Source organism: Pseudophryne corroboree, chromosome 9 (assembly GCF_028390025.1).
Source record: "Pseudophryne corroboree isolate aPseCor3 chromosome 9, aPseCor3.hap2, whole genome shotgun sequence".
Classification (NCBI taxonomy): Eukaryota; Metazoa; Chordata; class Amphibia; order Anura; family Myobatrachidae; genus Pseudophryne; species Pseudophryne corroboree.
This window is the reverse complement of record NC_086452.1, coordinates 29,682,046-29,706,250: the sequence shown is the minus strand read 5'-3', so window position 1 is coordinate 29,706,250 and position 24,205 is coordinate 29,682,046.

Sequence of the window (24,205 nt, the reverse complement as noted above, 5' to 3'; positions counted from 1 at the left end):
GTCTCTACCATAGAGTAGGTGAAATCTTCGCTGCTGCAGTCGAATTTGCAAAAATGGTGCATTTTAGTGCGTGCGACGGTATTCCGCCTCTGGGCATCTCAGTAGGCTGGGAATAGGCTTGCAGCATTATCATAAATAAGCAGGCACTGTGTTGTGTAAAAGATGCAGTAATGCATACTTACCTACTCTCCCGGATTCTGCGGGAGACACCCGGTTTTTCGAGTAGTCCCCCGCAGCCCCGGAAGAGTGGGCACACCTCCCGCATTGTGCCCACTTCCTAGTGAAGTGGGCAGAATGTGGAGAAAGACAGAGGAAAATCGCGGACTGGTGGAGGGGGCGGAGCCTAATGACGCGATTATATGCTAATCACGTCATTTAGCTCCGCCCCCTATGCAAATATTAACCCACTATGGGCTTTTCCTGGCGAGTAGGCGGGCCTTAATGATGTAATTATCTCAGCCCCGCCCTCGTCGCCACCCACCTGCTTCTCCTCTCCGGGCATCTCCCTGAGAGGAGATTTCAGATGTCGGTAAGTATGAGTAATGGCTGCAACTGAAACAGGCCCGGAATGTTATCCTATATACATTCATGCTTCCTATAGTACACAGGTTCTCAAACTCGGTCCTCAGGACCCCACACAGTGCATGTTGTGCAGGTAACACAGCAGGTGCACAGGTGTATTAATTACTCACGGACACATTTTAAAAGGTCCACAGGTGGAGCTAATTATTTCACTTGGGTTCTTTCTCTGAGGAGACCTACAAAACAGATACCGTGTGGGGTCCTGAGGACCGAGTTTGAGAACCTGTGCTATAGCAAGATGTTAGCTTTATTGCTTAGTCGGCCTTTAAGATATAAATATTTCTCTTCCTCGTGATTAATGTCTTTGTTGAAGTGTGTTTTCCATGCAGGACGTAAGACCAGTATAACTTTCCATCATCCAAATTATTGCTGTTACATTTTTTATTTCTGCTCGAATATTAAACTTTGGAATGATTGATGCTTTCTAGCCAAAGTAGCTCCGCAGCTATTGATGCCCTATTATGTAAAGTAATTGGAACCATTTGCTAGATGATTCCCTTGTTATAGAGTGAAATCTCTCAGTTGTTGTAATTTAGCTTCAAAGCTCCCGAGGGTCACTGGGGGAGATCATATTCCTGCCAGAAGACGTATAATGACTGACGTTCACGCTAAAGAGGTTACTGAGCCTGATTCGAGAATATGCAAAAGCCGCAGGTGGTATCTTGTGTTAAAAGGCGTCCACGGCAGGCGTCTGTCATCCGATGGCTGCATCGATGTCCGGCAAAACCACGCTGCCAGGTCCAGTGAATCTGCATCCGGGGACGCAGCCACTGGCTTCAGCACTCCCAGAATATGGGGCCTTCCCGATCCCGTATTCTGGAAACGGCCCCTGTCGCCGACCCCAAATGACTGCAGACTATCACTCACCTGGTGTCCTCCGCATGTGCATCAGGCATCAGAGATCTCCGAAGCAATCGGGGCTGCTGTCAATGTTTCGGTTTAGTTTAGATTGCCAGTTTAACTGCTGTTGACGGAACAGTTTCATGGGAGATTTGAAATAATGACTAACGGATAAAGAATCTGTTCTCAAATCCAAGACATATTTTTCCAGCTGCAGGAGGATGTGTTAGCAGCATCAGGGCCGGACAGGGAGGTGATTCTGGACATAGCAGATGATTTTTTACTACCGTGCACGCGTCTAAGTTGCACCGTGCACTTGTCCCAGTTGTGGACCCAATTCATATTTGCACACAAACCCAGTGGTTTGCATACAAATACAGTGTTTGGGGGTCTGCACATGTTCAGACCAGGGGCCTAATTCAGATCTGATTGATGCTGTGCGTTTTCGCACAGCGGGCGATCAGATTCGGACTGCGCATGCGTATGCACCACAATGTGCCGGCGCGTCGCACGGCTGCAAAGGGGATCGCCGGTCAGCGACGGGTTTGTGCGAAGGATCCATTCGCACGAGCGTTCACAAGGAGATTGACAGGAAGAGGGCGTTTGTGGGTGGCAACTGACCGTTTTCAGGGAGTGTCTGGAAAAAACAAAGGCGTGTCCATGCATTTGCAGGGCGGGTGTCTGACGTCAATTCCGGGCCCGGACAGGCTGAAGTGATCGCAGCGGCTGAGTAAGTCCTGGGCTGCGCAAAGACTGCCCAAAATCTGTTTGTACTGCTCTGCTACACATGCGATTGCACAGCGAAAATACACTCCCCCGTAGGCGGCGACTATGTGAATGCAGGACTGCAAAAAACGTAGCCCAGCGATCATATCTGAATTGCCCCCCTAGGTCTTGCAATATCGCTCGCAGCCCCCTCTTAGCCGCAGTATGACTGCAGTGTTTGGTGGGCGGCACCCAGCACTGTTCTTCAAAACGGGGGGTGTCGCCCCTGTTTCAAAAGGGCGATGGGTCTAGGGTCTGTGCTGTTGATTTCATGGACCCAGGTGTCCGCATCCGACAGGCAGTGTGTGTAAGCTTCAGCTTAAGAAGGTTGCCCGGTGCCTGTAACCATCGGAGTTTGCACCCGATGGTGATCTGAGGCCGCATCCTCAGATGCAACACTCGGATCTCGCTAATGCTAATAGGAGACATCTGTCTCTTACGGGGGGCGCGGTCACCCGGCTCCAACCCCTCCTATGGACGCCTCCTGCTGCATTCTAATGACACGGAATTGTACAGCGGCTTCCTTGCAGCCAAACGTGAATCTGGCCCTGTGCCCGTGCAGAGTCTCAGATCACACTGCAGGCGCACACAGGGAGAAGTGTAGTGAGAATGGTGGTCATTCCGAGTTGATCGCTAGCTGCATTCGTTCGCTGTGCAGCGATGAGGCAAAAAAACGGCACTTCTGCGCATGCGTGCATATGCTGGACAATGCGCATACGCGATGTACTATTACAACGAACGATGTTGTTTCACACAGGGTCTAGCGATGCTTTTCAGTCGCACTGCTGGCCGCAGAGTGATTGACGTGAAGTGGGCGTTTCTGGGTGTCAACTGACCGTTTTGAGGGAGTGTTCTGGGCGAACGCTGGGCGTGTTTGTGACGTCAAAACAGGAACTGAACAGTCTGAAGTGATCGCAAGCGCTGAGTAGGTCTGGAGCTACTCCAAAACTGCACAAAAAAACTTTGTAGCCGCTCTGCGATCCTTTCGTTCGCACTTCTGCTAAGCTAAAATACACTCCCAGTGGGAGGTAGCATAGCGTTTGCACGACTGCTAAAAACTGCTAACGAGCGAACAACTCGGAATGACCATCAATGTCTTCCTAGGGGCCAGGAATTCACAGACAGCTGACGGGGGTGTGCCATGAGTGAAGGGGGCCTGGCCTCGTGCCACGCCCCCATCTATCTGTGTGCCAGCCGAGGACAGGCGGGGAGCAACTAGAGAGCCGGAAGGCTGCACTGCACATGATCAGCCCCGGCTCTCTGTGTCGCCAAACTGGCCCGGCAGACCAAAGACCGTTCTGGCATTTGCCAGAAGTGCCAGATGACCAGTCCAGCCCTGTGTGTTCTGGGAGTGTTGCGGGCGTGGATGCAAGTGGTTCCATACACAGACGCTTGGCCACTCACATCAAAGGCCACATACAGACGGAAAAACGGCACCTGCTGTGGGGCTGGTGAGACCAGTGGTGGCATATAAGGACACACCAATCAGTATTAGGCTACTGCACAGGTTCTCAAACTCGGTCCTCAGGACCCCACACAGTGCATGTTTTGCAGGTTTCCTCACAGAATCACAAGTGAAATAATTAGCTCCACCTGTGGACCTTTTAAAATGTGTCAGTGAGTAATTAATACACCTGTGCACCTGCTGGGTTGCCTGCAAAACATGCACCGTGTGGGGTCCTGAGGACCGAGTTTGAGAACCACTGGGCTACTGCAATGAGGTCGAGTCTGGGCCACTCAGGTGGCCGCTGCGATGGTAAACATGGCCGCCCTGCGTCTGTTCAGTGATGTGATCCTAACTGAATTGCGATGACATTGCTGGTGGCCATTGGGTGCTGGGCGGCCCCCGTCATGTGATCACAAGCAGCTGCAACTGATGCTGAATTAGGTCCATAGGAAACAGTTCAGTTAAGCAGCGCACAGGTGTTAGTATGGTGTCCGGACTCCAGGTCGACACCAATAAGGTTGACAACACTTAGGTCGACAACAATTGGTCGACACCCCTTAGGTCGACACCTGAAATAGGTCGACATGGACAAAGGGTCGACATGGAAAAAGGATGAAATGGACATGACATGAGTTTTTCACTAATTTTTTTTAAACATTTTTGAACTTTTTCATACTTTACGATCCACGTGGACTACAACTGGGAACGGTAACCTGTGCCGAGCGCAGCGGTAGCAGAGCGAGGCACCCTGCCCAAAGCATGGCGAGCAAAGCGAGCCATGCGAGGGGACGCGGTGCACTAATTGGGGTTCCCGATCACATTACGGAGTAAATGACACAAAACCCCCCCATAAAAAACTCATGTCGACCTTTTTCCATGTCGACCTCGTTCATGTCGACATTTTGTCCATGTAGACCTATTTCAGGTGTCGACCTAAGGTGTGTCGACCAATTGATGTCGACCTTGAGTCCCAGACCCGTTAGTATGCAGCAATCCTAGTAGCTTTCTCTTCAGCAAGTTGGTAAGCCAACACGTATTCTTGTTGGAATAGAAATTTAGCAAGTTAGTAAATCATCGAGTGACTTATACAGCCCACACGACGTATCCTGCTACAGGGCAAATAATATCTACAAAAACAATAGCTATTACTAACATCGCTTATTGGCCCTCATTCCGAGTTGATCGCACCAAGCAACTTTTTGCTGCTGCTGCGATCAACTAGTCCACGCCTATGGGGGAGTGTATTTTAGCATAGCAGGGCGCTATGTTAAACAGGTTTCACACAAGACCAGCCCTAGACATACTTACCCTGTGCGACGGGTCCAGCGATGATGGTCACGGCTTTGACGTCTGACATCCGCCCTCCGTTCGCCTGGACACGCCTGCGTTTTTCTTACCACTCCCCGAAAACAGCTGCAAACGGTCAGTTGACGTCCCGGAAAGGTCTTTCTGCTGTCAATCTTCTTGTGGTCACCGCTGCGACCGCTTTCTTCGCTGTCAGCGTCGTTGGGCAATGACGCTCATGCGCATTCCAGACCTGATCGCACCGCTGCGAAAAAGTGCAGCGTGCTATCGGGTCGGAATGAGGGCCATTAGCTCTTTCTCTAACAATGGGGCAGATGTAGTAACCTGGAGAAGGGATAAAGAAGGGATAAACCAGTGATAAGTGGAAGGTGATAACGCACCAGCCAATCAGCTCCTAACTGTCATTTTCCAAATCCGTAATGATTGGCTGCTGCGTTATCACCTTCCACTTATCACTGCTTTATCACTTCTCCACTAAAAACAAGTGCTAAGTGTGTCAACTCTCAGGAGAGAGATAATGTGTTACAGTGTGGAATTAATACATATGTATATGGTATACTTTCTATGAATTATATACATATGTATATGGTATACTTTCTATGAATTATTGAATCACCGGTGGTGCATGTACGCTGTATGTTTAATTACATTTTCTATGGTATAAATACTTGTTTCTATGGTCTGTTATTTTTTCTTTTTTGCTTTGTCTTTGATATTCGAGGGTTAAGTATCCATTGATTAACAGCAGCTGGAACAACAGGTGTTCTATATTTATTGATTAAACGCTGAATCATTTCGTGATGTATAAAACGAGAGTGCATTTGCTGGAAAATTGATGTATGGAACAGCAATGCATTGTAATAAGGCAGTATGGTCTTGTCAGCTGCACAGAATTAGTGGCAAATACGAGGGGGAATGATGTGGGGGAGTTGATAGGGGCAATCTCCGCGCCCCCCCCCCCCCCCCCCCCCTCCCCCAACAGTTTATGGCTGGACCCGAAGGCAGGTGGCATTTAATCCCTTGGTCAACTCAGTTTGGATGTTCTATTTTAATGTTTACGCCTGGTGACTGACAGACAAGCAACCCCTCCCATCCCCCGGGCTGGCACTGCCCCAGCACAGGTGACACCACAATGTTAAACAGGGAGCTGGGGTACACCTGGGACCGAGAAGATGCAGTTACATGAAAATAATCAACATATAGCTCAGCTGACATCATTACGTTACATTGCAGGCCGCAGGGGCGTAGCCAGAACTTTGTGGGCCCCATAGTAACATTTTGAAGGGGCCCCCGTCCCAATGCTTCTAGAGAGACACTTCTCTGCAGCAGTTGTTAATTTTTCGCCCTATAATAGTGCCCTAGTTTCTTTTATGAATCGTAGTAGTGCTTACGTTCACCCTATGTCACATTTCAGAGCTGCCAATACACATTATGCCACACAGTACCCCAATTCACATTATGCCGCACAGTACCCCCAATTCACATTATGCCGCATTATGATATATAGTGCTCCCTGTTCATATTGTGCCTCATTACAGTGCCCCGCTTCATATTATATAACATTAAAACATTAAAATGCCCTCCAGTTCATTTTATACCACACTACAATGAGCAGGTTTCAGTATTGGCACCTAGAAGACACTGGACATAACTGTGATAAATAGGCAATAGTCCACAATAGTTTACAATAGCCAATGGCATCTAAAGATTAGCTACTGGTGAGCCGAGCTTCAAAAGGCTTGCTTTTCGGAGCTTGACCATTTAGTGAAGACCCCAGTCCCCTATGAGAATTATGGGAACTGCAGTATCAGGCATTAATTAGCTGAATGCAGTGGCAAATGCAGGATTTCTAAAGTGGGGGTTTCCAAATGCAATCTGCAAATATCCCACTCTGCGGAACATGGAATATAGTATAGATGATCTATAGTATAGGCTGTATCAAACATATTTAAATAATATAAATAAGATAAGGGGTCAGGAAAAGGTAAAATATACTATAATAAATGAATGCACTTTCTAAGCACACATTCTCCCACCTTTTGGTAAGGCTCCTGTATCTTCTTTCTGGTAGCTACTCTTTGGTCCAGAGCACTGAATGAGGGCTCGGAACAACACACACAGCAAACTTGGTAGAAAAAGCTGCTACCACTGGGCATGTACGGCAGCTCTAGTAATCATGGCCGTCTTTTCATATGGGCTCAATGGGCACTTGCCCAAGGGCCCCAGGAGTATAAGGGCTCTAGGCTGATAGCTGTGGGTCCCCTCTTTCCAGGGGTACCAGATTTTTGAAAATCGGGCCAGGGGAACCAGAGATATCCGACTTCAAAGCAGTGGTCCCCATCCAAGCCTGTTAATTGCTCTTCCCAGCCAGATATCTCGGATTCTGTTTGACGTATAGTTTTTCTGAAGGTATACTCCAAAAGCTGGGACTCTCCCCTTTTGGAGAACACTGGAAGCTTGTCTCTACTATGCCCAGAACAGGAGATATCAGCCTTCCAGCAGCTGGTCCCTGCTCCAGCTCAACACGCCTGGTATGCAGTTTTATATTTTCATCGGTGGATTGCTCTGGCTTCTGAACTCTGATCCCCAAGTCCCCAGAATCTCCTAAAAGGTGAGACTCTTTAGTGTTTTTATCCCATTTAAAGCTAAGAAAATAAGATTTTACTCACCGGTAAATCTATTTCTCGTAGTCCGTAGTGGATGCTGGGACTCCGTAAGGACCATGGGGAATAGCGGCTCCGCAGGAGACTGGGCACAACTAAAGAAAGCTTTAGGACTACCTGGTGTGCACTGGCTCCTCCCACTATGACCCTCCTCCAGACCTCAGTTAGGATACTGTGCCCGGAAGAGCTGACACAACAAGGAAGGATTCGAATCCCGGGTAAGACTCATACCAGCCACACCAATCACACCGTATAACTCGTGATACTATACCCAGTTAACAGTATGAAATATAACTGAGCCTCTCAACAGATGGCTCAACAATAACCCTTTACTTAGGCAATAACTATAAACAAGTATTGCAGACAATCCGCACTTGGGATGGGCGCCCAGCATCCACTACGGACTACGAGAAATAGATTTACCGGTGAGTAAAATCTTATTTTCTCTGACGTCCTAAGTGGATGCTGGGACTCCGTAAGGACCATGGGGATTATACCAAAGCTCCCAAACGGGCGGGAGAGTGCGGATGACTCTGCAGCACCGAATGGGCAAACTCTAGGTCCTCCTCAGCCAGGGTATCAAACTTGTAGACACTTGCAAAAATGTTTGAACCCGACCAAGTAACAGCTCGGCAAATGTGTAAAGCCGAGACCCCTCGGGCAGCCGCCCAAGAAGAGCCCACTTTCCTCGTGGAATGGGCTTTTACAGATTTAGGGTGCGGCAGTCCAGCCGCAGAATATGCAAGTTGAATCGTGCTACAGATCCAGCGAGCAATAGTCTGCTTAGAAGCAGGAGCACCCAGCTTGTTGGGTGCATACAGGATAAATAGCGAGTCAGTTTTCCTGACTCCAGCCGTCCTGGAAACATATACTTTTCAGGGCCCTGACTACGTCCAGTAACTTGGAATCCTCCAAGTCCCAAGTAGCCGCAGGCACCACAATAGGTTGGTTCACATGAAAAACTGATACCACCTTAGGAAGGAATTGGGAACGAGTCCTCAATTCCGCCTTATCCATATAAAATACAGATAAGGGCTTTTGCATGACAAAGCCGCCAATTCTGATACACGCCTGGCCGACGCCAAGGCCCACAGCATGACCACTTTCCACGTGAGGTATTGTAGCCCCACGGATTTAAGTGGCTCAATCCAATGCGACTTCAGGAAATCCAACACCACGTTGAGATCCCACGGTGCCACTGGATGCACAAACAGGGGCTGACTATGCCGCACTCCCTTAACAAAAGTCTGAACTTCAGGCAGTGAAGCCAGTTCTATTTTGGAAGAAAATTGATAGAGCCGAAATCTGGACCTTAATGGAACCCAATTTTAGGCCCATAATCACTCCTGACTGTAGGAAGTGCAGAAATCGACCTAGCTGAAATTCCTCCTTTGGGGCCTTCCTGGCCTCACAGCACGCAACATATTTCCGCCATATGCGGTGATAATGGTTTGCGTTCACTTCTGTCTTAGCTTTAATTAGCGTAGGGATAACTTCCTCCGGAATGCCCTTTTCCTTCAGGATCCGGCGTTCAACCGCCATGCCGTCAAACGCAGCCGCGGTACGTCTTGGAACAGACAGGTCCCCTGCAGCAGCAGGTCCTGTCTGAGCGGCAGAGGCCATGGGTCCTCTGAGATCATTTCTTGGAGTTCTGCAGTGAGTCTGTTGCCAGCAGATCTCACTGTAAAATAAAAAACCTAAAATATACTTTCTTTCTAGGAGCTCAGGAGAGCCCCTAGTGTGCATCCAGCTCAGCCGGGCACAAGATTCTAACTGAGGTCTCGAGGAGGGTCATAGTGGGAGGAGCCAGTGCACACCAGGTAGTCCTAAAGCTTTTTTTAGTTGTGCCCAGTCTCCTGCGGAGCCGCTATTCCCCATGGTCCTTACGGAGTCCCAGCATCCACTTAGGACGTCAGAGAAATCTATTTCCGGGAACTGGAGATATCTGCAGTCAAGCAAGCTGCCCTCCCACCAAAAAATGGTGAATATTAAGCCCACTATCCACCCCTACCCTACATATTAAAAAACCCCTACCACCCTGGAAGTCATGTACCAGGGCCCCTTCATTCAGCACAATGCCCCGTTATACAGTTTAGTGTTCTCCCTCCGCCGCCTCTGTGCAGTAAAGGATTAATTAGCAGAAATTACTGCTCCAGGTCCTACATGCTGAGCTGAAGACAGATCACCCCCTACCGCCCACGGGACATCAAACCTGCCGCTGATAGCACCCTCCACCCCTATCGCTGGAGGATAGGTAGGGGCCCCAGTGCATTGTTGTGCCCAGAGGCCCACACTGCTGTTAAGACGGCCCTGCTAGTAATCGTTAGAGATGAGCGCCTGAAATTTTTCGGGTTTTGTGTTTTGGTTTTGGGTTCGGTTCCGCGGCCGTGTTTTGGGTTCGAACGCGTTTTGGCAAAACCTCACCGAATTTTTTTTGTCGGATTCGGGTGTGTTTTGGATTCGGGTGTTTTTTTCCAAAAACACTAAAAAACAGCTTAAATCATAGAATTTGGGGGTCATTTTGATCCCAAAGTATTATTAACCTCAAAAACCATAATTTACACTCATTTTCAGTCTATTCTGAATACCTCACACCTCACAATATTATTTTTAGTCCTAAAATTTGCACCGAGGTCGCTGTGTGAGTAAGATAAGCGACCCTAGTGGCCGACACAAACACCGGGCCCATCTAGGAGTGGCACTGCAGTGTCACGCAGGATGTCCCTTCCAAAAAACCCTCCCCAAACAGCACATGACGCAAAGAAAAAAAGAGGCGCAATGAGGTAGCTGACTGTGTGAGTAAGATTAGCGACCCTAGTGGCCGACACAAACACCGGGCCCATCTAGGAGTGGCACTGCAGTGTCACGCAGGATGTCCCTTCCAAAAAACCCTCCCCAATCAGCACATGATGCAAAGAAAAAGAAAAGAAAAAAGAGGTGCAAGATGGAATTGTCCTTGGGCCCTCCCACCCACCCTTATGTTGTATAAACAAAACAGGACATGCACACTTTAACCAACCCATCATTTCAGTGACAGGGTCTGCCACACGACTGTGACTGATATGACGGGTTGGTTTGGACCCCCCCCAAAAAAGAAGCAATTAATCTCTCCTTGCATAAACTGGCTCTACAGAGGCAAGATGTCCACCTCATCTTCACCCTCCGATATATCACCGTGTACATCCCCCTCCTCACAGATTATCAATTCGTCCCCACTGGAATCCACCATCTCAGCTCCCTGTGTACTTTGTGGAGGCAATTGCTGCTGGTCAATGTCTCCGCGGAGGAATTGATTATAATTCATTTTAATGAACATCATCTTCTCCACATTTTCTGGATGTAACCTCGTACGCCGATTGCTGACAAGGTGAGCGGCGGCACTAAACACTCTTTCGGAGTACACACTTGTGGGAGGGCAACTTAGGTAGAATAAAGCCAGTTTGTGCAAGGGCCTCCAAATTGCCTCTTTTTCCTGCCAGTATAAGTACGGACTGTGTGACGTGCCTACTTGGATGCGGTCACTCATATAATCCTCCACCATTCTATCAATGTTGAGAGAATCATATGCAGTGACAGTAGACGACATGTCCGTAATCGTTGTCAGGTCCTTCAGTCCGGACCAGATGTCAGCATCAGCAGTCGCTCCAGACTGCCCTGCATCACCGCCAGCGGGTGGGCTCGGAATTCTGAGCCTTTTCCTCGCACCCCCAGTTGCGGGAGAATGTGAAGGAGGAGATGTTGACAGGTCGCGTTCCGCTTGACTTGACAATTTTGTCACCAGCAGGTCTTTCAACCCCAGCAGACCTGTGTCTGCCGGAAAGAGAGATCCAAGGTAGGCTTTAAATCTAGGATCGAGCACGGTGGCCAAAATGTAGTGCTCTGATTTCAACAGATTGACCACCCGTGAATCCTTGTTAAGCGAATTAAGGGCTGCATCCACAAGTCCCACATGCCTAGCGGAATCGCTCCCTTTTAGCTCCTTCTTCAATGCCTCCAGCTTCTTCTGCAAAAGCCTGATGAGGGGAATGACCTGACTCAGGCTGGCAGTGTCTGAACTGACTTCACGTGTGGCAAGTTCAAAGGGCATCAGAACCTTGCACAACGTTGAAATCATTCTCCACTGCACTTGAGACAGGTGCATTCCACCTACTATATCGTGCTCAATTGTATAGGCTTGAATGGCCTTTTGCTGCTCCTCCAACCTCTGAAGCATATAGAGGGTTGAATTCCACCTCGTTACCACTTCTTGCTTCAGATGATGGCAGGGCAGGTTCAGTAGTTTTTGGTGGTGCTCCAGTCTTCTGTACGTGGTGCCTGTACGCCGAAAGTGTCCCGCAATTTTTCTGGCCACCGACAGCATCTCTTGCACGCCCCTGTCGTTTTTAAAAAAATTCTGCACCACCAAATTCAAGGTATGTGCAAAACATGGGACGTGCTGGAATTTGCCCATATTTAATGCACACACAATATTGCTGGCGTTGTCCGATGCCACAAATCCACAGGAGAGTCCAATTGGGGTAAGCCATTCCGCGATGATCTTCCTCAGTTGCCGTAAGAGGTTTTCAGCTGTGTGCGTATTCTGGAAAGCGGTGATACAAAGCGTAGCCTGCCTAGGAAAGAGTTGGCGTTTGCGAGATGCTGCTACTGGTGCCGCCGCTGCTGTTCTTGCGGCGGGAGTCCATACATCTACCCAGTGGGCTGTCACAGTCATATAGTCCTGACCCTGCCCTGCTCCACTTGTCCACATGTCCGTGGTTAAGTGGACATTGGGTACAACTGCATTTTTTAGGACACTGGTGAGTCTTTTTCTGACGTCCGTGTACATTCTCGGTATCGCCTGCCTAGAGAAGTGGAACCTAGATGGTATTTGGTAACGGGGGCACACTGCCTCAATAAATTGTCTAGTTCCCTGTGAACTAACGGCGGATACCGGACGCACGTCTAACACCAACATAGTTGTCAAGGACTCAGTTATCCGCTTTGCAGTAGGATGACTGCTGTGATATTTCATCTTCCTCGCAAAGGACTGTTGAACAGTCAATTGCTTACTGGAAGTAGTACAAGTGGGCTTACGACTTCCCCTCTGGGATGACCATCGACTCCCAGCGGCAACAACAGCAGCGCCAGCAGCAGTAGGCGTTACACGCAAGGATGCATCGGAGGAATCCCAGGCAGGAGAGGACTCGTCAGAATTGCCAGTGACATGGCCTGCAGGACTATTGGCATTCCTGGGGAAGGAGGAAATTGACACTGAGGGAGTTGGTGGGGTGGTTTGCGTGAGCTTGGTTACAAGAGGAAGGGATTTACTGGTCAGTGGACTGCTTCCGCTGTCACCCAAAGTTTTTGAACTTGTCACTGACTTATTATGAATGCGCTGCAGGTGACGTATAAGGGAGGATGTTCCGAGGTGGTTAACGTCCTTACCCCTACTTATTACAGCTTGACAAAGGGAACACACGGCTTGACACCTGTTGTCCGCATTTCTGGTGAAATACCTCCACACCGAAGAGCTGATTTTTTTGGTATTTTCACCTGGCATGTCAACGGCCATATTCCTCCCACGGACAACAGGTGTCTCCCCGGGTGCCTGACTTAAACAAACCACCTCACCATCAGAATCCTCCTGGTCAATTTCCTCCCCAGCGCCAGCAACACCCATATCCTCCTCATCCTGGTGTACTTCAACACTGACATCTTCAATCTGACTATCAGGAACTGGACTGCGGGTGCTCCTTCCAGCACTTGCAGGGGGCGTGCAAATGGTGGAAGGCGCATGCTCTTCACGTCCAGTGTTGGGAAGGTCAGGCATCGCAACCGACACAATTGGACTCTCCTTGTGGATTTGGGATTTCAAAGAACGCACAGTTCTTTGCGGTGCTTTTGCCAGCTTGAGTCTTTTCAGTTTTCTAGCGAGAGGCTGAGTGCTTCCATCCTCATGTGAAGCTGAACCACTAGCCATGAACATAGGCCAGGGCCTCAGCCGTTCCTTGCCACTCCGTGTGGTAAATGGCATATTGGCAAGTTTACGCTTCTCCTCCGACAATTTTATTTTAGGTTTTGGAGTCCTTTTTTTACTGATATTTGGTGTTTTGGTTTTGACATGCTCTGTACTATGCCATTGGGCATCGGCCTTGGCAGACGACGTTGCTGGCATTTCATCGTCTCGGCCATGACTAGTGGCAGCAGCTTCAGCACGAGGTGGAAGTGGATCTTGATCTTTCCCTAATTTTGGAACCTCAACATTTTTGTTCTCCATATTTTAATAGGCACAACTAAAAGGCACCTCAGGTAAACAATGGAGATGGATGGATTGGATACTAGTATACAATTATGGACGGGCTGCCGAGTGCCGACACAGAGGTAGCCACAGCCGTGAACTACCGCACTGTACTGTGTCTGCTGCTAATATATAGACTGGTTGATAAAGAGATAGTATACTCGTAACTAGTATGTATGTATAAAGAAAGAAAAAAAAACCACGGTTAGGTGGTATATACAATTATGGACGGGCTGCCGAGTGCCGACACAGAGGTAGCCACAGCCATGAACTACCGCACTGTACTGTGTCTGCTGCTAATATATAGACTGGTTGATAAAGAGATAGTATACTCGTAACTAGTATGTATGTATAAAGAAAGAAAAAAAAACCACGGTTAGGTGGTATATACAATTATGGACGGGCTGCCGAGTGCCGACACAGAGGTAGCCACAGCCGTGAACTACCGCACTGTACTGTGTCTGCTGCTAATATATAGACTGGTTGATAAAGAGATAGTATACTCGTAACTAGTATGTATGTATAAAGAAAGAAAAAAAACCACGGTTAGGTGGTATATACAATTATGGACGGGCTGCCGAGTGCCGACACAGAGGTAGCCACAGCCGTGAACTACCGCACTGTACTGTGTCTGCTGCTAATATATAGACTGGTTGATAAAGAGATAGTATACTCGTAACTAGTATGTATGTATAAAGAAAGAAAAAAAAACCACGGTTAGGTGGTATATACAATTATGGACGGGCTGCCGAGTGCCGACACAGAGGTAGCCACAGCCGTGAACTACCGCACTGTACTGTCTGCTGCTAATATATAGACTGGTTGATAAAGAGATAGTATACTCGTAACTAGTATGTATGTATAAAGAAAGAAAAAAAAACCACGGTTAGGTGGTATATACAATTATGGACGGGCTGCCGAGTGCCGACACAGAGGTAGCCACAGCCGTGAACTACCGCACTGTACTGTGTCTGCTGCTAATATATAGACTGGTTGATAAAGAGATAGTATACTCGTAACTAGTATGTATGTATAAAGAAAGAAAAAAAAACCACGGTTAGGTCACTGGTATATACAATTATGGACGGGCTGCCGAGTGCCGACACAGAGGTAGCCACAGCCGTGAACTACCGCACTGTACTGTGTCTGCTGCTAATATAGACTGGTTGATAAAGAGATAGTATACTACTAATATTATATACTGGTGGTCAGGTCACTGGTCACTAGTCACACTGGCAGTGGCACTCCTGCAGCAAAAGTGTGCACTGTTTAATTTTAATATAATATTATGTACTCCTGGCTCCTGCTATAACCTATAACTGGCACTGCAGTAGTGCTCCCCAGTCTCCCCCACAATTATAAGCTGTGTGAGCTGAGCAGTCAGACAGATATATAATATATATAGATGATGCAGCACACTGGCCTGAGCCTGAGCAGTGCACACAGATATGGTATGTGACTGACTGAGTCACTGTGTGTATCGCTTTTTTCAGGCAGAGAACGGATATATTAAATAAACTGCACTGTGTGTCTGGTGGTCACTCACTATATAATATATTATGTACTCCTGGCTCCTGCTATAACCTATAACTGGCACTGCAGTAGTGCTCCCCAGTCTCCCCCACAATTATAAGCTGTGTGAGCTGAGCAGTCAGACAGATATATATAATATTATATATAGATAATAGATGATGCAGCACACTGGCCTGAGCCTGAGCAGTGCACACAGATATGGTATGTGACTGAGTCACTGTGTGCTGTGTATCGCTTTTTTCAGGCAGAGAACGGATTATATTATGTACTCCTGGCTCCTGCTATAACCTATAACTGGCACTGCAGTAGTGCTCCCCAGTCTCCCCCACAATTATAAGCTGTGTGAGCTGAGCAGTCAGACAGATATATATAATATTATATATAGATAATAGATGATGCAGCACACTGGCCTGAGCCTGAGCAGTGCACACAGATATGGTATGTGACTGAGTCACTGTGTGCTGTGTATCGCTTTTTTCAGGCAGAGAACGGATTATAAATAAAAGTGGTGGTCACTGGTCACTATCAGCAAAACTCTGCACTGTACACTACTGAGTACTCCTAATGCTCCCCAAAATTAGTAAATCAAGTGTCTCTCTAATCTATTCTAATTCTAAACGGAGAGGACGCCAGCCACGTCCTCTCCCTATCAATCTCAATGCACGTGTGAAAATGGCGGCGACGCGCGGCTCCTTATATAGAATCCGAGTCTCGCGATAGAATCCGAGCCTCGCGAGAATCCGACAGCGTCATGATGACGTTCGGGCGCGCTCGGGTTAACCGAGCAAGGCGGGAAGATCCGAGTCGCTCGGACCCGTGAAAAAAACCATGAAGTTCTGGCGGGTTCGGATTCAGAGAAACCGAACCCGCTCATCTCTAGTAATCGTATTATATACCATTGGTATTGTCATAATTTGCCACTTGCCAAGAGGAGGGGGGTTTCTGGGCAACCAGAAACCCCCCCTGCATTTGCCTATGGAATGTAGGAGACATTCAGTCTTCGATAAACTGAAAGGATATTTACATCATGGTGAAACTGTTTCTACATGATTTAAGGGCTGACAAGCTTGATAAATGGAACTCTCAGTTGCATGGCGCGGGCGTAGCTTGTGCTTCAAACATTTCCGAGGAGCTGAAAAATTTAAATAAATGACAATGTATATTAGTTTTTGTTGCTAAGGCTAACTTTGATAATTATGAACACATTTGCCCTTCTAGTCTAGCAATTAACATTCTGCTGGTGCTAATCCCACACTGCCCCCAGGAGAACACAGTTTTGTACTGGTTTAGTATCAGATAATTATTTTTAAGCTTTAGTGATGATATAATCCCATATGCCGCACACCGTGCTTGGACTTTATACACCGCTGTTATCTCGGAATCAGGTTTCTTTGATGATTTTTTTTTAACAGACAGCATAAAAGGATACAGCGGCTGTACACACTGCGTTCTAGCTGGCATTCAGAAGATAAAATGTCGCTAATTCTAATTTCTAATATTTATCTTTCTCTTTTTTGTTTTTCTGAACAGGAGAATTAAAATTCATTCAGCTCTAATGATAATAAGCTCTTTTTCCAGGAATATGAAGCCTGTTATTGTATTTGTGCCATTACTGGCCCTCACTGTTTGTGTAAAAAAAAAAAAGGTGACAATATACCCAATTTTGTAAATTATAAGGCTATTATCAGTCACCATGGATTAGTAACATAGATAAGGTTCTCAGATGCAATTCCCCACACCCCTCAATCTACAAACCCAACTGTGACCAGGGCTGCCACCAGAAATTGTGGGACCCGGGACTGACAAAATAGTCAGCCCCCCCCCCCCCCCACACCTACTTTAAAAAAAAAATATTTTAGGCAGGTAGAGCATGTTATACACATTATGCCAGGTAGAGCACATTACGCCAGCTAGAGCATGTTATACACATTACGCCGGTAGAGCACATTACGCCAGCTAGAGCATGTTATACACATTACGCCGGTAGAGCACATTACGCCAGCTAGAGCATGTTATACACATTACGCCAGTAGAGCACATTACGCCAGGTAGAGCAGGTTATACACATTACGCCAGGTAGAGCAGGTTATACACATTACGCCAGGTAGAGCACGTTATACACATTACGCCAATAGAGCACAGTATACACATTACGCCGGTAGAGCACAGTATACACATTACGACATGACAGCTACTCAGCCAGCCCCAGGCCCCCTTCTCAGAGTCACAACACACACAAACAACAACAATTACACAAACACACACACATGATATATGATACATTACCTTTATAAATCCATCCTCTCTCCCACTCTGTCTGCGCCTCCTGTACTGAGCTCTTCAGTCCGGCGGCTCCTCTTCTCTCTCTTCACTGGCGTCACGCCGCGCCGCATCCTAATACAAATAACGTTATTAAACAGCAAGCTGCTACAGTGCAGCTTGCTTTTAGGATCGGTGGTGGGCGGAGCAGGGGGAGGGGGGCAGGAGAAGGGGAGTGTTAGTCCCACCAGCAGCCGCAGCTGTGGACAGTAACACAGGTGGCGGCCACCGGGATTATCAACGGTGGGCTGCTTCAGCAGCCCGGGCCCTGCACTCTCTGTTAGAGTGGCTGGGCCCGGGACAACTGTACACAGGGCACCCCCTTGATGGCGGACCTGACTGTTCCCTCTAAATGGCACCGTATCGGGATCCCGGTGCTTGGGATGACGACAGTCAGAATACCGACAGCGGCATCCCGACACTCAGGATCCCAACACCTACTAGGTAAGGATGTTACCCTTAATGCCTAACATCCATAACCTCCCTAATCCTTATTACCCGCAGCTTGACCTTTACCCCCCGCAGTCCGCAGCCTAACCCTCCCCAGTGGTGCCTAAGCCTCACCCTAACCCCCCTTCACCACAGCCTAAACCTAACCCTCCCTCCCCGCAGCCTAACCCAAACCCTCCACGGTGGTGTGTTACCCTAACCCCCCCCACCCTGCAGCCTAACCCTCCCCCGTTGCCTAAACCTAATGCTCCCCCCCCCCCCACACAAACTCGGTTTACCTGCCAGCGATCCCAGCATACTTTCGTTCGGCGTCGGCACTGCGATCTATGTCGGGATCCCGGCGTCGGTATTCCGAGCAGTCCTGACCGGATTCCATCTAAACCACCACACATAAAACACACAAAGTAAAGCTGGTTACACACCGGCAGATAAATTTTGCAGATACGATAAACGTTGTGACCCAACAGAGCGATTATTGGATCTGTGCACCTGCACACACCGAACAATTTTTAGCCCAGTGAGTGATGTCTTCAATGGGAAAGAGATTTGTCAAGCAGGACATAAGATCCCGACCACCAAATCCACCCTCCCCCCCCCTGATCTGCCTGATGCAGGAGCATGTAAAACTGTTTATTAGAGATGAGCGGGTTCGGTTCCTCGGAATCCGAACCCCCCCGAACTTCAGCCTTTTTACATGGGTCCGAGGCAGACTCGGATCTTCCCGCCTTGCTCGGTTAACCCGAGCGCGCCCGAACGTCATCATCCCGCTGTCGGATTCTCGCGAGGCTCGTATTCTACCGCGAGACTCGGATTCTATATAAGGAGCCGCGCGTCACCGCCATTTTCACACGTGCATTGAGATTGATAGGGAGAGGACGTGGCTGGCGTCCTCTCCGTTAGAATAGATAGAGACACTTGAGTTGATTTACTACTAACTTAGTAATTTTGGGGAGCATTAGGAGTACTCAGAGTGCAGAGTTTTGCTGATAGTTACTAGTGACTGACCACCACCAGTTTTATTTATTATTTAATATAATCCGCCCTCTGCCTGAAAAAAAAACGATACACAGTCACATACCATATCTGTGCTCAGCCTCAGTGTGCTGCATGATAGTATCATCTATGTATATCTGACTGTGCTGAGTGCTCACTGCTCACACAGCTGAATTGTGGGGGAGACTGGGGTGCAGTTATAGCAGGAGTACAGTGCACACTTTTGCTGCCAGTGTGACTGACCAGTGACCACCAGTATATTGTCTGCCTGAAAAAGTTAAACACTCCTGTGGTGTTTTTTTTTTTTATTCTATAAACGCATTCTGCTGACAGACAGTGTCCAGCAGGTCCGTCATTCATTATATTATATAAATATTTACCTGCAGTAGTGTTATATTTTTTTTGTTCATCTCTATCATCTTTATCATCTCTATATTAGCAGACGCAGTACGGTAGTCCACGGCTGTGGCTACCTCTGTGTCGTCAGTGCTCGTCCATAATTGTATACCTACCTGTGGTGGGGTTTATTTTTCTATCTTCTTCATACTAGTAGTTTAGGAGTCTGCTGACAGTGTCCAGCAGGTCCGTCATTATATTATATATACCTGCAGTAGTGATATATATATATTTTTTATATCATTATCATCTCTATACTAGCAGAGGCAGTACGGTAGTCCACGGCTGTAGCTACCTCTGTGTCGTCAGTGCTCGTCCATAATTGTATACCTACCTGTGGTGGGGTTTTTTTTTCTATCTTCTTCATACTAGTAGTTTAGGAGTCTGCTGACAGTGTCCAGCAGGTCCGTCATTATATTATATATACCTGCAGTAGTGATATATATATATTTTTTATATCATTATCATCTCTATACTAGCAGACGCAGTACGGTAGTCCACGGCTGTAGCTACCTCTGTGTCGTCAGTGCTCGTCCATAATTGTATACCTACCTGTGGTGGGGTTTTTTTTTCTATCTTCTTCATACTAGTAGTTTAGGAGTCTGCTGACAGTGTCCAGCAGGTCCGTCATTATATTATATATACCTGCAGTAGTGATATATATATATTTTTTATATCATTATCATCTCTATACTAGCAGACGCAATACGGTAGTCCACGGCTGTAGCTACCTCTGTGTCGTCAGTGCTCGTCCATAATTGTATACCTACCTGTGGTGGGTTTTTTTTTTCTATCTTCTTCATACTAGTAGTTTAGGAGTCTGCTGACAGTGTCTAGCAGGTCCGTCATTATATTATATATACCTGCAGTAGTGATATATATATATTTTTTATATCATTATCATCTCTATACTAGCAGACGCAGTATGGTAGTCCACGGCTGTAGCTACCTCTGTGTCGTCAGTGCTCGTCCATAATTGTATACCTACCTGTGGTGGGTTTTTTTTTTCTATCTACTTCATACTAGTAGTTTAGGAGTCTGCTGACAGTGTCCAGCAGGTCCGTCATTATATTATATATACCTGCAGTAGTGATATATATATATTTTTTAAATCATTATCATCTCTATACTAGCAGACGCAGTACGGTAGTCCACGGCTGTAGCTACCTCTGTGTCGTCAGTGCTCGTCCATAATTGTATACCTACCTGTGGTGGGGTTTATTTTTCTATCTTCTTCATACTAGTAGTTTAGGAGTCTGCTGACAGTGTCCAGCAGGTCCGTCATTATATTATATATACCTGCAGTAGTGATATATATATATTTTTTATATCATTATCATCTCTATACTAGCAGACGCAGTACGGTAGTCCACGGCTGTAGCTACCTCTGTGTCGTCAGTGCTCGTCCATAATTGTATACCTACCTGTGGTGGGTTTTTTTTTTCTATCTTCTTCATACTAGTAGTTTAGGAGTCTGCTGACAGTGTCCAGCAGGTCCGTCATTATATTATATATACCTGCAGTAGTGATATATATATATTTTTTATATCATTATCATCTCTATACTAGCAGACGCAGTACGGTAGTCCACGGCTGTAGCTACCTCTGTGTCGTCAGTCACTCGTCATCCATAAGTATACTAGTATCCATCCATCTCCATTGTTTACCTGAGGTGCCTTTTAGTTGTGCCTATTAAAATATGGAGAACAAAAATGTTGAGGTTCCAAAAATAGGGAAAGATCAAGATCGACTTCCACCTCGTGCTGAAGCTGCTGCCACTAGTCATGGCCGAGACGATGAAATTCCATCAACGTCGTCTGCCAAGGCCGATGCCCAATGTCATAGTACAGAGCATGTAAAATCCAAAACACAAAATATCAGTAAAAAAAGGACTCAAAAATCTAAAATAAAATCGTCGGAGGAGAAGCGTAAACTTGCCAATATGCCATTTACCACACGGAGTGGCAAGGAACGGCTGAGGCCCTGGCCTATGTTCATGGCTAGTGGTTCAGCTTCACATGAGGATGGAAGCACTCAGCCTCTCGCTAGAAAAATGAAAAGACTTAAGCTGGCAAAAGCACAGCAAAGAACTGTGCGTTCTTCGAAATCCCAAATCCACAAGGAGAGTCCAATTGTGTCGGTTGCGATGCCTGACCTTCCCAACACTGGACGTGAAGAGCATGCGCCTTCCACCATTTGCACGCCCCCTGCAAGTGCTGGAAGGAGCACCCGCAGTCCAGTTCCTGATAGTCAGATTGAAGATGTCAGTGTTGAAGTACACCAGGATGAGGAGGATATGGGTGTTGCTGGCGCTGGGGAGGAAATTGACAAGGAGGATTCTGATGGTGAGGTGGTTTGTTTAAGTCAGGCACCCGGGGAGACACCTGTTGTCCGTGGGAGGAATATGGCCATTGACATGCCTGGTGAAAATACCAAAAAAATCAGCTCTTCGGTGTGGAAGTATTTCAACAGAAATGCGGACAACAGGTGTCAAGCCGTGTGTTGCCTTTGTCAAGCTGTAATAAGTAGGGGTAAGGACGTTAACCACCTCGGAACATCCTCCCTTATACGTCACCTGCAGCGCATTCATCATAAGTCAGTGACAAGTTCAAAAACTTTGGGCGACAGCGGAAGCAGTCCACTGACCAGTAAATCCCTTCCTCTTGTAACCAAGCTCACGCAAACCACCCCACCAACTCCCTCAGTGTCAATTTCCTCCTTCCCCAGGAATGCCAATAGTCCTGCAGGCCATGTCACTGGCAATTCTGACGAGTCCTCTCCTGCCTGGGATTCCTCCGATGCATCCTTGCGTGTAACGCCTACTGCTGCTGGCGCTGCTGTTGTTGCTGCTGGGAGTCGATGGTCATCCCAGAGGGGAAGTCGTAAGACGACTTTTACTACTTCCACCAAGCAATTGACTGTCCAACAGTCCTTTGCGAGGAAGATGAAATATCACAGCAGTCATCCTGCTGCAAAGCGGATAACTGAGGCCTTGGCATCCTGGGCGGTGAGAAACGTGGTTCCGGTATCCATCATTACTGCAGAGCCAACTATAGACTTGTTTGAGGTACTGTGTCCCCGGTACCAAACACCATCTAGGTTCCATTTCTCTAGGCAGGCGATACCGAAAATGTACACAGACCTCAGAAAAAGACTCACCAGTGTCCTAAAAAATGCAGTTGTACCCAATGTCCACTTAACCACGGACATGTGGACAAGTGGAGCACGGCAGACTCAGGACTATATGACTGTGACAGCCCACTGGGTAGATGTATTGACTCCCGCCACAAGAACAGCAGCGGCGGCACCAGTAGCAGCATCTCGCAAACGCCAACTCTTTCCTAGGCAGGCTACGCTTTGTATCACCGCTTTCCAGAATATGCACACAGCTGAAAACCTCTTACGGCAACTGAGGAAGATCATCGCAGAATGGCTTACCCCAATTGGACTCTCCTGTGGATTTGTGGCATCGGACAACACCAGCAATATTGTGTGTGCATTAAATCTGGGCAAATTCCAGCACGTCCCATGTTTTGCACATACCTTGAATTTGGTGGTGCAGAATTATTTAAAAAACGACAGGGGCGTGCAAGAGATGCTGTCGTGGCCAGAAGAATTGCGGGACACTTTCGGCGTACAGGCACCACGTACAGAAGACTGGAGCAACACCAAAAACGCCTGAACCTGCCCTGCCATCATCTGAAGCAAGAAGTGGTAACGAGGTGGAATTCAACCCTCTATATGCTTCAGAGGTTGGAGGAGCAGCAAAAGGCCATTCAAGCCTATACAACTGACCACGATATAGGAGGTGGAATGCACCTGTCTCAAGCGCAGTGGAGAATGATTTCAACGTTGTGCAAGGTTCTGCAACCTTTTGAACTTGCCACACGTGAAGTCAGTTCAGACACTGCCAGCCTGAGTCAGGTCATTCCCCTCATCAGGCTTTTGCAGAAGAAGCTGGAGACATTGAAGGAGGAGCTAACACTGAGCGATTCCGCTAGGCATGTGGGACTTGTGGATGGAGCCCTTAATTCGCTTAACAAGGATTCACGGGTGGTCAATCTGTTGAAATCAGAGCACTACATTTTGGCCACTGTGCTCGATCCTAGATTTAAAACCTACCTTGGATCTCTCTTTCCGGCAGACACAAGTCTGCAGGGGTTCAAAGAACTGCTGGTGAGAAAATTGTCAAGTCAAGCGGAATGCGACCTGTCAACATCTGCTCCTTCACATTCTCCCGCAACTGGGGGTGCGAGGAAAAGGCTCAGAATTCCGAGCCCACCCGCTGGCGGTGATGCAGGGCAGTCTGGAGCGACTGCTGATGCTGACATCTGGTCCGGACTGAAGGACCTGCCAACGATTACGGACATGTCGTCTACTGGCACTGCATATGATTCTCTCTCCATTGAAAGAATGGTGGAGGATTATATGAGTGACCGCATCCAAGTAGGCACGTCAGACAGTCCGTACGTATACTGGCAGGAAAAAGAGGCAATTTGGAGGCCCTTGCACAAACTGGCTTTATTCTACCTAAGTTGCCCTCCCACAAGTGTGTACTCCGAAAGAGTGTTTAGTGCCGCCGCTCACCTTGTCAGCAATCGGCGTACGAGGTTACATCCAGAAAATGTGGAGAAG